Source organism: Agelaius tricolor, unplaced genomic scaffold (assembly GCF_023055355.1).
Source record: "Agelaius tricolor isolate 1412-34295 unplaced genomic scaffold, bAgeTri1.0.p SCAF_10, whole genome shotgun sequence".
NCBI lineage: Eukaryota > Metazoa > Chordata > Aves > Passeriformes > Icteridae > Agelaius > Agelaius tricolor.
Genome location: NW_027269270.1, coordinates 7,441,816 through 7,460,029, shown reverse-complemented (window position 1 = coordinate 7,460,029; position 18,214 = coordinate 7,441,816). Strand labels below are relative to the sequence as shown.

Sequence of the window (18,214 nt, the reverse complement as noted above, 5' to 3'; positions counted from 1 at the left end):
TATCTAGAGGAAATTAACAGAAGAGAAATTCAGTAGGAGGGAGAGATCTAGGACAGCACAGCACTACCAATGTGCAGGGAGATAACAATCAGAAATTAGACATGATTTTGCAGCTTAGCAGGGCAAAGTTATAGAAGCATGCAGAGTCATTATGCCATGGAGCAAAAAAAAAAAAGGCTCTTTTCTGTGGCTTTTTAGGTGTAGGGATATCTTCATTGGAGATAAATATCTGGGCAAATTAAGTGAAGTTCAAAGATGAGCCATAGAGTCATTATTAAATTTGGAGGGATTTACTTAAGATGAAAATTAAAAGATGGAAACATGGTTTATTTGAGAGACAAGAAGAGATGCTAGAAACTAGTAATGCTGAATGTGCATGAATAAAACAGGAACAGATCCTTTATCAAGGGTTAATTTAATAACAAAAATTAATTGTGATTAAGAAAAAGTTGTTGGGAAAGCCTCCAGTACATTAAAATGCTTCACTTAGGAAGTAAAGTAATCAATGGAAACCTCATGCTGATGACAATGCAGAAAATTTCAAACTAGGTTTTTCCTCACTGGATATTCTACACCACTTTTTAGAGCCTTGCTGAGGCAGGCAAGGGCCTGGGTTGGAAAAGGTCTCATTGGTGATTCTGTCTTATCTTCTGCAGGTGCTTGTAAACTATTTTTCATGGTTTCTTCCCCCAACTCTTTTCAGGAACTCGTGCAGACATGCAGCCTGACTGCCTTGTCCAGGTTCTCTGAGGATTCCTTAATCAAAGTGAGGGCACTTTCTATTTTTAGCTATAGTGAACAGACCTGATTTTTAGGAAGGTTTTGTACAGCAAGATCCTGCTTGCTTCCAAGTTTTCTGTGAGTCCCCAGAACCAAAAAAAGAACAGTCCTCATGGCTTGCATGACTCACAACCTCCCTTCTCCCTTTACCTTTAGAATTTTCAGACTGAGAAACATCACCTGTAAGATTCCAGATCCTAAATTATACTTGGGCTCCTATTTCCCCTTCAGGTAAAAGTTAAGAGAGGTAGGAACTTGGATAGCTTGTTCTTAGGCTTAGGCTTATAAATTTTCTAAATAATAGGGAAGGTTTCATAAAATACTGCAATATTATTTAATTAGGTGACATATTCCCCATTAAGTCTGTATCTCACACATAAATAATGGCAACAGTATGTTCCTGCTTAAAAAATGTAATGATCTCTGTAATCTAATATGCTGGGAAAATTTAACTATTCCCAGAAAGATTATTAATGATCTTACTTGAATTTTATTTGTCCTTCTACCTGACATATGGCACAGTACAGATGGTTCTGCATTGTAGCATGTTTTTTTTTTTGCTAAATTTAAATTAATGCATTAATTGATACATAATTTCTAAATTATACTTTGTCCCAGTTGAATTAATACTCAGGTTTATTATTTAATATATTGTGCAACAGAAGGAAGCAGTAACAAGCGGGATATCTATTCTTTTCTTATTTCTGACAAAGCCAGTGTCATAGTTAATTTCTTAAGGAAAGGTCCTGACATTAATTTTCCCTGGGTGCAAAGACAGCTGCCTATCTTAAAATTAAAATATTACTGCGGAGTTCTCACGTTCTCCTCCAAATTATTAATTCTCTTTAATGTAACTATTAAAGTGTTTGTCTCTCTCTGATTTGTGCTTGTACCAAGTCAGCACCATGAGGTAACAGACCATGAGACCACTGCTGCTGTGAGAAATATTTGTGTTTAGTCCAACTGTGATGTAAAAAGAATGGCTGTCATTTGACTTAGTGTGAAGTTGTAAATGATAATTTTTCTTTTTCTACATTGGACGTCTCTAAGCTTTTTCTTCAAATAATTGCCAATATTTGCTTGCTAATTCTTCGTGGCATTACAATTATCAGGCATACTCCAAGCAAAATGACCCCCCAGTTCCATTATTTATTCTACAATGTCGTTAACTGTTAGTCCTTTTTTCCCCAAACATGCATAAAACAGACTAACTTATGATGAAATTTAGCTACAGTCTAAAAAGATACAGCTGGTTCATGCTGTAACATATTTTATGCCTCAAGAGAGAAAAGTGTAAGTTGTGGCTTTTGCTTTAAATTCAGATGATTGCATAAAATACACAATTAATCACAGATGGGTTACATGGGAAAACAGCCCCTATTGTCATATATACTTTACATTTCCAGAGCCAAAGTGTCACCTGTAAACAGTTTAAACAGCAGGTCTCATATGCTGAAGTCTTGAAATCATTCCCCAATGGAAGTTAAATGGAAAACCTCATTAATACCCAGTAAGGCAGAGATGCATGTGAAAGATTCCCACTGGTTGATTTACTGTGGCACCTGCCACGAGTATGGAAATAAAGGAGAGAGTTATTTTCAAGTATATGAGTAGAGAAAAAGTAAAAATTAGGGTACTCTGCTATCTAGGGGAATTTATACCATACATGTTTTGAACTGTTGGGGGAAGACTCCCATGAACTGGGCTGGAAATCTCATTCATAGAATCTGGACAAATTTTGTTGTTTGGTTTACATACTAATAATAATTTGAGAAAATCCTTGATATTCTTTACTCTTTCAGGCACAGTAGGACAAAAAGAGTTGTTTCAGTGACCTCAAATAGGAGAATGCATTCTAAGTTAGGCCCTTCCTAGGACTGCATGTGGTGACCACCTGCTGTGGAGCAAACACATATTTTGTTATGAAGTCATTTGAAGTTATTCAGCCTCTGTTTGTGCTTACTTGAGGTTAATTGCATACATCTGAAAACTTATTCCAGTGTGATCCTCAGAGAGGCAGCCAAGTGATGCTCACCAACAGCAGGTGAACTGCTGCCTATAAAACCCATTGATCTAAATTACACCCTTGGAGTAAGGGAAGCAGTGATGTTTAGTTAAAAGGAGCTTTTAACACTCTGCTGGCATTTTAAACCACTGCTGGGTGTGCTCAGAGTACTGCATTCATCTATTAAATATGTAGAATACATTTGACTGGGCCAAAATCCCAAACTGATGTCAATCAGTGTAGCTAGTCAATAACTGCTACAAAGGTTCATTACTTTGTATTGGTTATGGATTTGGCTTGACTTCAGGGAGCCCACTCAGGTTAAGGATTGGCCTGGATGTAGCCCTCCTAAAAGCAGTAAAGGACTGTTCTTGTTCAGTATGTTCATCTACATCCATGTTTACTTTTCCTTCTAGAAAATTTCATTAAAAGCAAGTGGCCAACATGTATGCAGTCAGTTTTCTACATCACAAGGTGCTAGAAAACTCCAGAAAGGATGCTGCAGAGCCAGCCCTCCCCTCATCCCTCAGCAGCTGGAATGTAATATTCCACTGAGGAGGTGAGGAATATGAGCTGTATCTGATCATAATAAGAATGAGAGCGAGTCCAGACATGAACAAATGTTGACACATTTAGTAGGAAGAAAATATACTATTACCAAAGAAGTGTCATATATGGTTTCAGAAAGCAAACAAGCAAACAAAACTAACAGCACAGGATATGAATTTGTTATTGCATTCACAGCATTATTGTATGGCTTCCTAAACTAATTTGTTGTTACATGATGAAGAGAGAGGGGAAAAACTTCCTGTCTCCAGCATGTCACCTTTCATTAAAATTGTGTTTGTCTGAGATTTTGTTATTTGCAGTTGCTCATCTGTTAAATTAGAAGTTTTAATTCTTCACAGTTTGTCACCTTTTTAATTCTGATCTGTTGACACATACTTCTCGGCAATGCAGGAAGGCTTGAAAATGAAATTTAAAAGAAAATTAGGTGAGAAGAGGATAACAAAGTGAAGCATTGGTTCTTTGCTTTTCCTCACTAAATGCAAAATGGCTCTGGGAGTTACAGATGGATGGATAGCAGTGGGAGCTACCACCACGACATTGCACATGCTTCTGTGCTTCTGAGTTAGGAAAACCCACTGTCATCTTTCTGGAAAGCACAGAGTATGGTAGGCTTGGCTTCATTCTGTTGAGGAATAGGAAATTCCTTTAAATCTCTGTTTATCTACAGGAATGAAGTGATTCTGAACCGCACATGGACAGGCACTGTCAGTGCTGTTTGCCTCTTGAGGGTACAGGGTGGCGCCCTGAGTACAAGCTGAATGGAATTGTGCCTCAGCTGCTTTTCTGCCTGCTGAGCATTCCCTGGAGCGGCTGCCAGCCAGCTGGGAGGAAAGCCCAGCTGCTGTACAGAGCCTGGTGTTTCCTTACCACCCTTCAGCAGCACCCAGCTTGGGTTGGATTTACAGTTTAATTCAGGAGTACTTAAAAAACTCTTGTTTTCTGTGAAGGAAATAATCTCCTCTCTCTGAAAGTGCAAACACCTGCCAGCTGCTGGAGTCAATGTGGTCCACTGATGTGTTTGGTCCAGCGGCAGGTGAAGATTCAAAAGAGTCAGATTTCCCCCTGGAGTGTGGCAACACTTGAGTCATTCAAATCTGGTAAGGGAGAGGGAACTTTTGCAACACCAAACCCCAAAACTGAACCTGGGGCTCGCATCCAGCCTGTAGCACTCATCAAAGGGTACCATCCTCCTTACTGGGATTTGGGCATAAGCAGCTCTAAAATAAAACTGTTCAAGATTATAGCTTGGCTTCCCCAGACAGAGGAATTGCTGAGCTCTTGACTGACATTTTGGTTGGTTGTTTTTGTTTTCAGCTCCAGAGGGAATCAATGCAAATGTATCTGAATGATACAAACCCCTCAATTCAAAATACTACGTACCTGCTGAGCATCACACCTGACCAGAACAGCCCCCCACCACCTTTTCCCTTGACATGTGCCATCTGACTGCTTTGTAGCATCTCATATTCCTCAAACTTCAGCAGCCTTGTTGGCAGAATTCAGCAGAACACTAATTCCTGATAACACGGACTCATTTCTGAAAGTCAGTCTAAAGCTGCTTCCTTGCATCTTTCCATTAAGGCCAGAGAAAGAAAAATAACTCTAATCAGAATTGGGTTTCAGCTGGCTAGATAACCATATGCATGAAATAATCATTGAAAATGAAACTTTTGGGCATAAGTCTGATCTCACTGTAGACACAGCATTGTGTGTACAGGGCAGGGATGTGGCACCATTCCTCAGCACATGGAATACATAAAGGGAAAGAAGAGGGGGAACAGAGAAAAAGACCTTTTTTTAAAATAAAGTTTTTGTAATAAGCTGAATCATACAGCAGGGAGATGTATAAATGCAAGCTCAGGGCTCTAGAGCCCTGTATACTCCTGCAGCTCCTCATCCTTTATCCATGGTGTAGCTCTGTGGAAAGGGAAATTCAGTAGATGATTTCTCCAAAGATGAGAATAAAGAGAGCAAAACAGAGAGATAAAGACCCTCCTTAAACTCAGGAATGTGACCAATTTAAACAGGTGATGGTTTTCTCTGCCCAAACAGAGGACAACTTGATCTGCTGAAATTCCCACTGGGGTTCTTGAACCAGTTCAACTAAACTGACCAACTTTTGATGACAAAAACTGTATGTGGCTCACATCTGTTCAGTTTTCACCTTTAGATGGCCAGAACTCTAACAGGTTCAACTGGAATTCTCCTTGAAGGAGAAACTGAGACACTCTAGAATGAACTTAATGAAAAATCTTTGTGTAGAATACAGCATCATGAACTAAAGTATTTTGTCTTTTTAAGTATTTATGTTGATTTTCCCCCCTCAGATTTGAGTGGCTGGTTTTGATATGGCATTAAATTGAGTAAGCCTTAGGAGTGAGTGTACAAAAGCTATTTTCCTACACATAATTCATATGGTTTTATAAACATGCCCAGTTCTATGATGGAATTAATTGTTAAACTACTTCTGATCTAACTGCTGTTTTACTTTTTCTGTCCTAATAAGGGATCAGGTTACACCCCCAAATTCCATGCTTCTGACAAATATAGATAGGGTCATGCTCAGCATCTGCACTACAAGTTACTTCCTTACACCTGCACTCAAAATGCCCAGGAGGTTTTCTAGATGCATAAAATAGATGAACATTGAACAGCTGGACGTTTTCTACTCACATTAAAATAAAATTATAGCCACAAGAAACCAGTAATTTTCTCACCACAAATTTAAGGTTAGAAAACATGGAAAAATGTAAACCTTGAGTTGGATTCATTTTTCTTGATTAACTGCTAATTATTTCTTTTTACTACACTTTAAAAGCTGATATGCAGTAGTTTGAAGGAAGCAATGTAGCGCTTAAAATGCGTAAATAAAATAAGAAGGACATTACTGATTTTGATACACATAACTGGTTTACTGCACAAACAAGACTCAAATATCAGTCAGCATCTTGTAATCAAGGGAAATTGGTAGTTTCATTTCCATATGGTGTCCTGAATCCCTTTCCTTACTCTCATATTAGACTAGTAGAGTGGCAACACACACTTAGGTGATAAATTTTATCACCTTGATGCTTTTCTTAGTGTTTGAATGAAATCAGAGTTTTGATATGTTTAGATACTTAGATGGGAATCATATGCAAAATATTTGAATTTTATTATGACTGTGGTTATGCCACAATACAGATAAGATTAAGAAAGAAGCCTCTCCTATTACTCTTCTATTTATTTACTTATTCAGATTAAAAATAATAAATTATGCTTATCCAGGACCTTAGGCACTGTAACGCATCATTAATATTACAATAAAATCTCAGCAGTATTAAACTAATCGCTCAGTTCGACACACTCCTACACAGATTCCTTCTCAGTCTTCCTTGTGGGAAAAAACCCCCACAACACTGCCCTAAATATTATCTAACTCAAAGAAACTTTTGAACTCAAACAAATTCAAAGTGTGTAAAGGAAGCAATGCTGGAAACCTGAGCTTTTATAAAACTAACTTGGTACAGATTCCTCTGTTCTTTATGGTGAGGAATGGGATGTTCTGGGATCCCAGCTGTCCACTGTTTAATACTTGCTGGTGACATGGTTTTTTTCATGACAGTTTGCTGAGCTGGCTGGTCCAATGATGCAATTTGACATGTCTGTGATTGCCTGATCATTTTTTGAGCGTCAGCTGTAGATGTTTTGTTGGAGTTCACCTTCAGTGTTGTTCTTTTTATGTTCCAATGAACCAGAGTGGAATTGGTAACCACAACCTACACTACAGGTGGTAACATGCATCCTAAAACTTAATATGTATTTTGAAAAAATATATTATTTGGATTTTGTCACATAATCCAGTCAAAAGGAAAGGATCAGTCATTTAGGGGATGTTAAATATAAGTTATTAGTTATGTAAATGTCACTGTTTGATTTTCTGAAAATATAGGGAAATGCGGCCAATATCAACAGAATTTCATACAGAAAGATGTCAAATCCTTGAAAGACTTGTTAATGAAAGAAGAAAATGAAAGGACATTTGAATTTACTTTAGCAACCTATTCATACAGAGACTTTTCCTCTTTTAAGAAAAAGGTCCAGTTTGGAAGCTCAGTCTGTTTTTTGTTGATTGTTTCAACTAATCAGCTGTATAGGGAGAGGCACAGATAGCCTCACATCTGTTGATGCCTCATAGATATCTTCTTGAATGGCATTTATTATTTTCATATGAGTCCACTAATTTAGCTGAAATTTCATCAGTAGTCACTGTATAAGAGAAAACTACACCATAAGGATATGCAACTAGTATAATTCTTTTCTTAATTTGATACCTTATTGAAGACTGCTAAAATAAGGATGCCATTTGTGTACTGCTTTGCACAACCAAACCACTCTAATTATGACAGGACTTGTTGCATATGTTGAATTTCACAGGAGAGGGTTTTTTCCCACACTTACATCCATTTTCAGTTAATTATCTGAATCAGAGAGTACAAGAATGAGGAAACCTGTAAAATCTATGACAGAACCAAGATTAAATTTCAGTTGTGTTTCTGGAAGCTTGCTGCCAGACTGCAGTGCCCTATGGGAACAATTTAAGGAGCTGCAGACATGAAGAAGACTGAGCAGAATGTTGGCTGCAGACAAGGATGTTATAGAATACCTGAGTATTCTGAGTTGGAAGGAACACACAAAGATCATGGAGTCCAGCTCTTAAGTGAATGGCCCATTCTGGAATCAAACCCACAGCCCTGGCATAATGAACATATTCATTATTGCCTCAAGTCCCACAAAACCTCCTCCCTTTCCTGAATATCTTTTAGGATTTCTTTCATGTGATGAGAGCAGAAGGTTAAGGTTTTAGTATCAGCCATATGAAACAGCAGAGGCCAAAATCCAGAAGGAAACAAAACTCTTCCTTTTGAGTTTGCCTGGCCTCATCCTTTCCCTTCTGACCCACACAAGGAGGAAACAGAACAAGGGAACCACAGGGTGGTGCTGATAGTTCATTCCTGATACTTGCAGTATTTGATTCCTTTGGAGCCTGTCTTCCCAGCATTGGCTAAGTCAAAGCTATTTTGTTAATCATAACATCACTAATTTCCTTTCCTGCTGATAGCTGCATGGTGGTTCTGCTGCTGTCACTCCACAGTAATGAAATGTCATTGCAGGTGGTACAAAATGTGGCAAAGTTAAACAGTTGGGAGCAAACAGCCTTCTCAGTTACAGCAGCTCGATGGCATGGATTAATTTGAGGGGAGATTCCTTCATATTCTCAGGAAGGTTCACCTCTGCTCTCATGCAAAGGGTGTTGCATAAATGGTCTGTGAATTCTCACTGCTTGGGCTTTCTGGGGAGAGTGCCACAGATTCAGTTCCATGCTTGGCCTATCCTTCCTCACTCACGTGATCTTTTCTAGCCACTGAAACCCTCTTCAAAGCAGGGCAAAGCACCAGGGCCAGCTGCAGCCTGAGAATTGCTGAGAGAGCACACTTTGCACCCCACCTCTTCCTGAGCTCATGCAAGTGAAGGGAAAACAGGAGGAACTCCAGCCTAAGTCACAGTTACTTCCCAAATTATCTCCTTGTGTGCCCCAGCCCATATCTGTGTTGAGTCCAACTGCTTCTTTCACTGATTGGAGGGTAATTTCACTTAACAGATGAATTCAAGGCAATCACAATATGCTCCTGGAAAACTGGAGCCCAGAAAGCAAGAAAGACAGGAAAAAAAAAAAAAAGGGAGAAAAAGGGGAAAAACCCCCTGGCGTGTCATGAAATTGAAACCCAACAATTATAATCCTAATGTTAATTCTCTCATCTGAAACCATTTCCCAAGACATGTGCTTTCTAAAGCAGTCATACATATGGCAAGGAATGTTTTAAGGGAGAAATTCACTACACTTCTGTGTTAGTCACCACATCTCAGAATTATTTCGAGTGAATTTAAAGTGCTTGTGCATCATGGAAGCTGTAGGAATAATATTCTAGGGGACCCCATTTCCTCTAAAGTATTTCTCAGTGGCTTCTGAGCAGAGACAAGGCACTTCTAATGGTGCTGCAGAAGCCTCCTGGGCAGTTTTACAGAGCCCTTGCACTCAATCTGTGCATGGAAAAATATTGCTCTCTTGTAAAGCAAATAAAACCAGGAAAAAGCTTATAGTGAGACAATATATCTTTTTCCCCCCAATCTTCTATGCAGATCAATACAAACAGTTCAAGTTGATTGAATGTAATTCTTTGCCCAGATCAGATCAAAACCATAAAAACTAATGCACTGAGGTAGTCACCCAGTCTTGCTTTAAACATAAAACTTTTTTCCCTTGTAATGCATTAATTAATCAGGCAATCTGGTTGGTATATGGGAACCATCATTTACATTCCCATTTGCAAAATGTGTGAGAGCTTGTTACATAGATTCATATGTGATAACTTTTTTGAAGTTTCATTTTGGTGGCAGTAGAGCTTGATAGTTCCCTTTCTATATGCTTAGGTCAGAAATTGCAGCCTCTCAAGAAATGTGTTCTGCACAGCAGCTGAGTCGACATTATTGTATAAGCACTACTGCATGTCCCACTTAACCCAGTAAATACAGAACCTTGTCTCTAAAGTATTGGTGAAAAGAGAAACAAAAATAGACATAGGCCTGCTTGAAAAGCATCCTTCTTCCTCAGACCAGGTTCCATTAAAAATCTTAGTTAAGAGCCTCTCTTAAAAGCTTTTAGAAACAAAAGTGCCTTGTGTGGCCCCCTGAAGCCTGATGAAGAACCCACCAGTGATTTGTAGCTCAGGGAGGCACAAGCACCACAGTGGATGTTAATTGTCATCATGGCAAAGTCTGTCTCCTTTTTTTCCCCCCTATGGTTAACATTTTATGGGCAATGAACCACAGGAAGTAACTGCTACTGATTATAATGAAAATGCTGAAACCTCTTAAATTACGGCATCAGGCAGGAGCAGTGCTGATGTAATTACTATGTTAATGATCAAGTAATATTTAAGTACTCCTGTGTGATTTCCTAGTATTTTTTAGTACTCATCTCTAATGTCCTGTGGAGGGTTGAAGAGCTGCTGCCATTCCCCTGCTGGGTTCCCATGCAGAGACTCTGAAAGCTGTGCTAGACCCACTTAAGTCTCACAGTAGGGACCAGGACTCCTCCTGCTGCTCTGCTCCTCATGCCAAGGAGTTGCCCATAATCACCTCTAAGAGCCCTTTCCAGCCTGCTCCAGGGCTCCAAAGAGGCACCAGCATTGTGACTAGGTCAGGATTTTCATGGGAGACTGAAAATCTCTCACTGTTCCCTTCTCTGAGTCCTTTTGTACCGAAGGCAGAGCCAGGACACAAAAGGCAAGGAATCAGAATGGCTGCTTTGGCAAAGGGAGTGTGGAACACACACCCCACAATTCTGAATTTTCACTGTGCTACAGGCTATTTTTGACACATCTCTTGCAAACTAGCATCTGGTAATTTTGGAAGCACTGCCTTCATGTGTCTAGATACTTTTGGGAGGAAGAAAATAGAATGCAACTGTGGTTCTAGTCTGACAGCTGGCTCCCAGGCACACCTGCCATGGAGCTGCCTCAACACCAACTGCTCTTCCCCTGACAACCTTGAGCAGAAGGCTAATAATTATTTACTGGGAAAGCAAGTGTTATAATGATATCACTAAAAACTTTGTTCTGTTTTCTTTGTTTGTTTCTCTACTTTGTATTTTAATTCTTCCATGTCTAGTGATACAGAAGTTTGGAAATCCTATAAATCTAGAATTAGATAATAAGTTAAGGAAGTTTACTTTTAAATTGATATTATAAAGTCTTAGAATCCAGACTATCTGTGCTAAAGCCACCAAGGCCTTTGGGGCACAATGAATTTTAGAGCCTCCTGCACTGGTCACCACTTTTGTATTAGCTCTTCTCCACAGAAAAGGGTCTGTATTTCTGGTCTGCTATTTTTTGACTAGAAAAATTAACCCTGATATTTTCACATGTGATATTTAATCCTTTGTGTGTTTGTATCGTGACTAAACTACTCAGGCAAACTAAGTCCAAAATGTCATGTGTGTGTAGCTGAGCATTGTACCTGTTACTTGAGGGGAGGGCTTGCTCCAGAGATGGTGATCCAGGTAAAATAAAAGATGAGTGCTGTGACATATCATTGCTTTTCTCTTTAGCAGGAACAACCCACAGCCTCACTAATAAGCTCTGACACTTGTCAGAGCCTGATGCCCTGCTTCTGGTGGAGCAATACAAACAAAGGACAAAATGCAATCCTGCTATAGTAGGGAAAAACAAATGGATGCAAAAATGGAGGAGTGAGCAAAGTGAATCAGGGAGACAGCTTGTGAAAGAGACAACAGTCTCAGAGCTTCTGTAGTTTAGTCATTACTTACACAAAGCTGACAGCATGACAAGAGATCTTAAAGAACAAGCCAATAGCCTGTCCCCAGGCTGAGCAGTCTGGGGAGGTTTATGGCTAATTAACTCTAACTGAAGGTACTCCAGCCAGCCTGCAGCTTTGCTGCACTCCTTCCTGATCCACAGCTCTCCTGACCGTGCTTGGAGCAACCAGGCTGTGTGCTGACCTTGGAGGCACACAGGTACACAACCTGAGCCCTGAGCAAGGAGAACAGAGATCTCCCCAGGAGAAATAAGGAGCAGAAGGCAGAGAAGAAAAAGTAAAGGTGACAGGATTACTGTGTGACTCAGAAAGAATGACAACATTAATATCAAGTGGGGGAGGATGGAAGGAAGGATGGAAGTGTGAGCCCATTTGACCAAGAGTCCCCTGGCTGGGTGTGGAGGAGTTGGAGAGTGGGTCTGCAGGAAGGGGCATCAAAGCAGGAAAATTCCTCTTCCTGAAGGTAAAGATAAAAGATGCCAAGTTCAGGACCCCTTCTCACCACACCAGCTCCCAGGTGAAGCCCTGCACACTCCTGCACACCCCACAGCCATGGCAGGAGCACAGAACTGCCCTGGGGAATTTTCCAGCCCCAGGGAAGGACTGGCTGGAGCCAGCATGGCACAGTCAGTGTTTTGCATGTGTGAAAGGCTGAAAAGCTGCACTTCAGTAGCTCAGCAAGGACAGTTATGTGTCTATGCCATAGGGCAGAGAATTTTTTCAGAGGCTGGGAACTGTCAGACTCCTACTGTCCCTGCTCAGGTTCAGCAGATGAGCACCTCTATCACATCACCCTTTCTTTGCAGGATAAAGTTGCTGGAAAAGTACCTGGCTCTACTCACCCATATGCCTGTTCAGGACTCTGCCTCCTTTTATCCAAATATCTTACGTGTCTTTCACCAACCAGAATTCTAGCAGACTTTTGACATAACTCACCAAAGATACCTTCTGTGTCCTTTTCATACTTGTCAGGTGTACAGAGCTCAGCAGGGACTCCTGAGCACTGCTTATCTGTCATCCATAAACTGCTGGAAACGTGATGGAGGTACAAGTATCCCTAAAAAAACCCAAACAGATGACTAAAACACAAGTAAACAATCAAGATAATTTTTATATTTTCTTATAGACAAGTATGTGTAGTTTGAGGGCAAATATTTGAAGATGCTAAATGGCAAGCAGAACAAGTTTTTCTGCAGATAAATGTCTTTATTTAATTACAGGGAACTGACTGGCAGACTTCTTTTAGTATTCAGAGGTGCTTTCCCCATAAATGCCAATTCAGCAAAGGGATTCTTAACTTATAAATGTGCCTCACTAATTTTGATTTTCAGTCAGTAATCTCAGCCTGAGCATAGACATATACATTCTGCACACACAGAAATTCTTGCATCTTGTTCTGTTTTACAGAAAACAGTTCAATCTTGTACATTAAGCAGATTTTGTAAGAAGTTAGTAACTAGTGAAAGGAAACCGATTGTAAGTAATAATCTCAAACCAGAATTTTGCTTCTAAACAACACTTCAGGAGGTCCATAAGCATATTTCAAATGATATTTTAATAACTGATGCTTAAATACTTTTAAAGCAGCACTGTAATTAGATGTGTCTCTTTGAAACTTTCAGTTAAATAATTGCACACTAATGTAAAGAAAACCAGCTTTTCACTAAATAATTTTGCTTTCATCAGCTGAGATTAATACACTTAATAAGCAGTTGTTATTAAACTAAACATTCAATAATGAGTCATTACAGCTATATTAAATCCTTAGGGCCAAGTGCTGCAGCTTGTACTCCTGGAAGTGGGCAAAGTTCCCATTGCCTGAATGGGAGCTTTAACTGTACACTAATTGTAGGACTTGTCTCAAAACTAGCTTGAAAAACTGATAAGGAAAAATGAGACTGTGCTTAAGCTGAGTTTGAAAATAGACATTTCAGTTCTTACCTATTCCTTCTGCCTTAATTCATGTACTTACATCACATCTGCATATATTTCTTGCACCATTCATCATTGTACAACAGTTAAAAAGGAGGTGCCTAGTTCTAACTCAATGAAATTTCAATTTAACATAACCAGTCTAAAAGTCATCATAGGAACTACAATATCTCTGGAGATCTTGCTCAGTTTTTGTTTCTTCAATATGATCTAGTTTTGAGTGAGAATACCATTCAGATCTAAAAATGGATTTAAAAATCACTTTTAAATCAAAAATGCTGCTAAAACCAACAAAATTATGAACTCAGTTAACTTAAAAGAGAGACTTCTGTAAAATTTTTCATCTTAGAGGACACAGGATATATTCTAAATTATATATATTTTTTCATTTTAAAGATGAAAAAATTAGCATCTTGCTTTTTTTTATGATCTAAAAGTCTTCAAAATTGATGGTGATCAGGTGAAATAGCTGAATTTCTAACAGGAAGTTAAATGGTCTTATGTGTTATAAATGTCCAAATCGGAAGCCAAATTTATAAGAAAATTTAGCAATGCTTTATTAGATCGTCAGCAAAATAGAATTTCAAAAAACAACCACCACAGCCAAGAGTCAGCGTCCAGCCGTCTCGCCCTGTTCACACCGACTGCTTCTGGTGTGAACAGGGGGAGACTCTTATATACAGTTTATTCTGCCTGGGGCAGAAATGACCGAATGAATGCTCCTTTGTGTCCCTCCCATGCAGAACCGGGGCCATACATGTGCAGGGATAGACAAAAGTCCAGTTCCAGGTGTCTAGATGATGTCAGAGCACTCAGGAGAAGTCAGTATTCACATGTAAAGGGTGGCACCCCGGCAGTAGATGCAATCTCCGATGAGCAGATCACTCTTGAGTGGCCTGGGCATTCCAGGGAAGTCAGTGATCATGGCCCAGGAAGGTTCCATTCATACCTTAACAGACTTGATATTATCTTGACGTTGTCGGGAACTAATTGAATAAAAATAAGGCTCTGCTCCCAGCTGGGGTGGTCAAAGACATAGCTTGGATTTTACAATATTTCATACATAAATAGCATGAATTATCTCTACCATATACTACATTATTGATAAATATCTTTGTTCAAAATGCAAAGTTCTGTGAACATTAGCAAATATTCCTTTACATGCATTAGGTTTTAGTAATGATAAACTTTTTAAATATGAAGAGGTGTCCAAACCAGCTGCCAGCACTTCCACTGAAGTTTAACTCTGGCATCTTAAAAGACCTGAGAAAGTTACAATGATAGAACAAATACATAGCAGCACTTGGTGGGACATTCCAGTTAGCAAAGATCTGAACCAAAGGACTTCACTGGCCAGATATGAATATCTTTTTAATTAGTGATTCAAGTTGCAATTTTTTTTGCCCATGAAATTTAAGTATTAACTCTGCAAAATATTTTAATAGATCAGTTTGGGATATAGGAGTTTTAGGTTTTGTTCTTGTGTATAATTTCTGAGCCATCAAGACATCTTCTCCATCACTTGTTAGCAAGAATTAACTTTCCAGCTTTAAAGCACAAATACTGTACTTTCAGCTAAAGTGACAAGAATATGCATAGATTTATTATCCTTGTGAGACATGAAGCTAATAATTTGAATTTGAAAACAGTATTCAGTTCTTTTTAAAGTTTAATACTTGTAGTTAAGAACAATTTAGTATAGCAATAGTCCTTGAAATGTTCAAATGCTTTTGAGATTTGATCCCTGAATTACCACTATAAAAAAAGGAATTACTCCTTTTTTTTGTTTCAAATAATGTTGTTTAGGAGCTCAGGCTGCACAATGCACAAATGCCTCAGTGTGGATCCCAAGTGGAGCTTGTGCTTGTTATTTAAATGAGTTGGTTTTGAGCTTGTTAAGTAGAGTAGCATTTGAGCTCTCTCAGTATAGAGCTCTACAAGGTGAATGACTTGCACAAGGACTCCTTGTCACTCCTTTTCAATTTTCCTTCAAACTCCCTCAAGCCCTAAAAGAATCAGTTTCACTATAACAAGAGTTTAGCCTTTAACATGCAAAGCTCACAAGCCTTAGTCTTCAAAAGGCCAATTTAACAGGAACAAGAAGAAAACCCACAACACAAACTTGTTTTGTTAAGTCTGCAGGTGAACTGCATAGTTTGTGGAAATTCTAGATTCTCCCCAAGTCTGACATTGGAAGTTTGAACCTAAAAGAAGGATCTATGATACTGATATATGATTTGAGTCTTATTTAACACCATATAGGTTTAAAGCAGTTTTAATGAATGACTAATTAAAATCACTGACATGTAATTAATGGAGTACACCATTGATTCACCAAGGGCAGTAGTGGCAAAGCATGCCACTGCCTTTTTTTGGGCACAAGAACTGGTCTGTGGGTTTAGGGCAAATGACAGATCTGACTTCTCTATGTCCTGCTAATGAAACTGATCCATCTCATGAGATTTTGTGGTTTAAGCTGAAGGACATCACAAGGATGGTAAGGAAGGTAAGATTCTGGCTAATGGGAAGCTAATGATAAGTCATAAAAACTGGGAATAATGAGGTTGCAGAGGACTTAGTGAAAAGGTTGACCTGGCATTGGATATCAGTCAATATTTTTGTCAATTGTGTGACAGAAAATGAGAACATGCTATTGAAATTGCTCATGATGTGAAGCTGGGAATGTTCATCAATATGGGAAGTAAATATAAGGATGATAGGGAACGCACTTAGGAGATCCTGTATTATGAGAAGTTCATCCCTCCTAGGGAAAGTTTAGCTAAATGATTTTCTCAATCAGGACTGCTCAGTTTGGTGTTGTATTTACATTGCAACAAGGCTCCTACGAGGGCATGGGCTCTAGTATTTTAAAGCACAAGGTTATTTTAAAAGGTGGTGATTGTGATGATCTCTGTGGATGTGTGAGCACATGCTACCACTGCAAGGATCAGCACAGCATTGCTGGGAACCAGGCACACACAGCACCAGCAGACCCCCCTATAAGAACAGAAAGCCAGCCCTCTGCTCTCATTGTTAGGATACAGGCCTAATTACCTTCAGGTCCAGCTCATTGCACTCCTGTAGGAAAACTCAGCTGGGAATCTGAAACATCTTGCATTTCTCTCATAGCTGCACCAACAGGCAAAATAATAGAGGCTCTGCAATAATTAATTTACAAAAATAATCATAAATTGTAAATACACCATCACATGAGAACATCATTGTTGTAAAACTCACCTGAGAGAGGCCTGCCATTGTGCTCTGTCACCTGCAGCTGTGAATACTTGGGCTGAATATGATCCATGCAAAGTCCCAGAGACAAATTCCTGCAGAAATATTTGGGTGGAATTGCAAGCTCACCCTCAAGAATTATTATGTTTTGGTATCAGAGTCTGAGCTTAAGGCCAGAGTTCATTAAAGACTTGTCAGACTGCTGTTAGAAAAGAAAAGCACACCTATGTGGACTTTTCCACTCAAACCCATGCTCTGAATATCTTCTATTCTTCCTGACAAGATTTAAATAACAATATTGGTCCTGTCCAATATGTTGAAAGGTTGGTAAAGGAACCAATAAAAGTTTGCAATTTATCAGGCATGCACCTTGTTATAAGAATCTGCAATAATTTGAGTAGCAATGATGGTTTCTAAGAGAATTGCCACATACATAATGCCAGTGGTTTCCAGTATTTTCTGCTCCCTGTGGGAGGATGGACATATATTACTGGAATTTGCTTTATAATGATGCACAAGAAAGGCAGTTCATACTCCCAAATCAATTCTTATCTGACTTTTTAAGATCAAGACTACATGTGATTAAATTTCAGAATAGATACAAGTGCATGCTACTCCCACTCTAAAGGAATATTTCAAAAGCTCTTTAATAATATTTGTTCATGGTTTTATTCATATTTATTCTTTCCTCTTTATGTTCAACATATGTGTTATTAAGTCAATGAAATTTAAGAGTAGCTTCTGAAAGATGAATGGGAGCACCTTACTTTACTGAGCAGCTGGGTGAAGCTATACCAAATTACAGGGCAATGTCTGTTCTTACAGTGGGATAAATCTGGAGGAAACTGGCTCAAATTGGTAATGTTAACATCTTTTTGCACTGGGATAACAAAGCAGGACTTGGAGTCAATCTGTCATAGCAAATGAAATGGGGAGGGCAATGTGCACTTGGTCAGCAGTGCTCAAGTGACAGGTACTTGAACTAAATGCAGCTCACAGGTACCACTCATTCCCCAAGAAACCTCCATCCCACATTGCAGGTTCTGTTTCTCTCATAAGAGTCTTCTCTTGAACATATTTAGCTTTCCTGTAAGCCAGAAAATGCTGAAGAAATAAAACAAAAATAGATGAGTTGTGAACTTTACTATTGGATTGACTAGGCTTGCTGATAAAAAGCCTGTATCTAAAATCAAGACATTATATTAGATTAATGATCCAGCTACCATGCAGCAGCAGCAACGTATTTTAGTTACAGCGTTTTTGGTTGGCTGAATAAAATAGCTTATTTACTTGTAAATACTTAAATAGAAGCAAAAAACA

General features: G+C 39.0%; 1 protein-coding gene across 2 annotated transcripts in view; it reads right to left on the bottom strand.

The window, feature by feature from the left end:
• SLC39A10 (solute carrier family 39 member 10) overlaps positions 1-16,821 on the bottom strand; it is a 216,113-nt gene extending 199,292 nt beyond the window's left edge. For both annotated transcript variants that reach the window (XM_071434539.1, XM_071434540.1), the window contains exons 1-2: positions 16,718-16,821; positions 12,668-12,788 (exon numbers count right to left, since the gene is read on the bottom strand). The gene's annotated coding sequence lies outside the window, so the exon portion shown is untranslated. The remainder of the gene's footprint in view (positions 1-12,667; positions 12,789-16,717) is intronic.
• Positions 16,822-18,214: the final 1,393 nt, after the last annotated feature.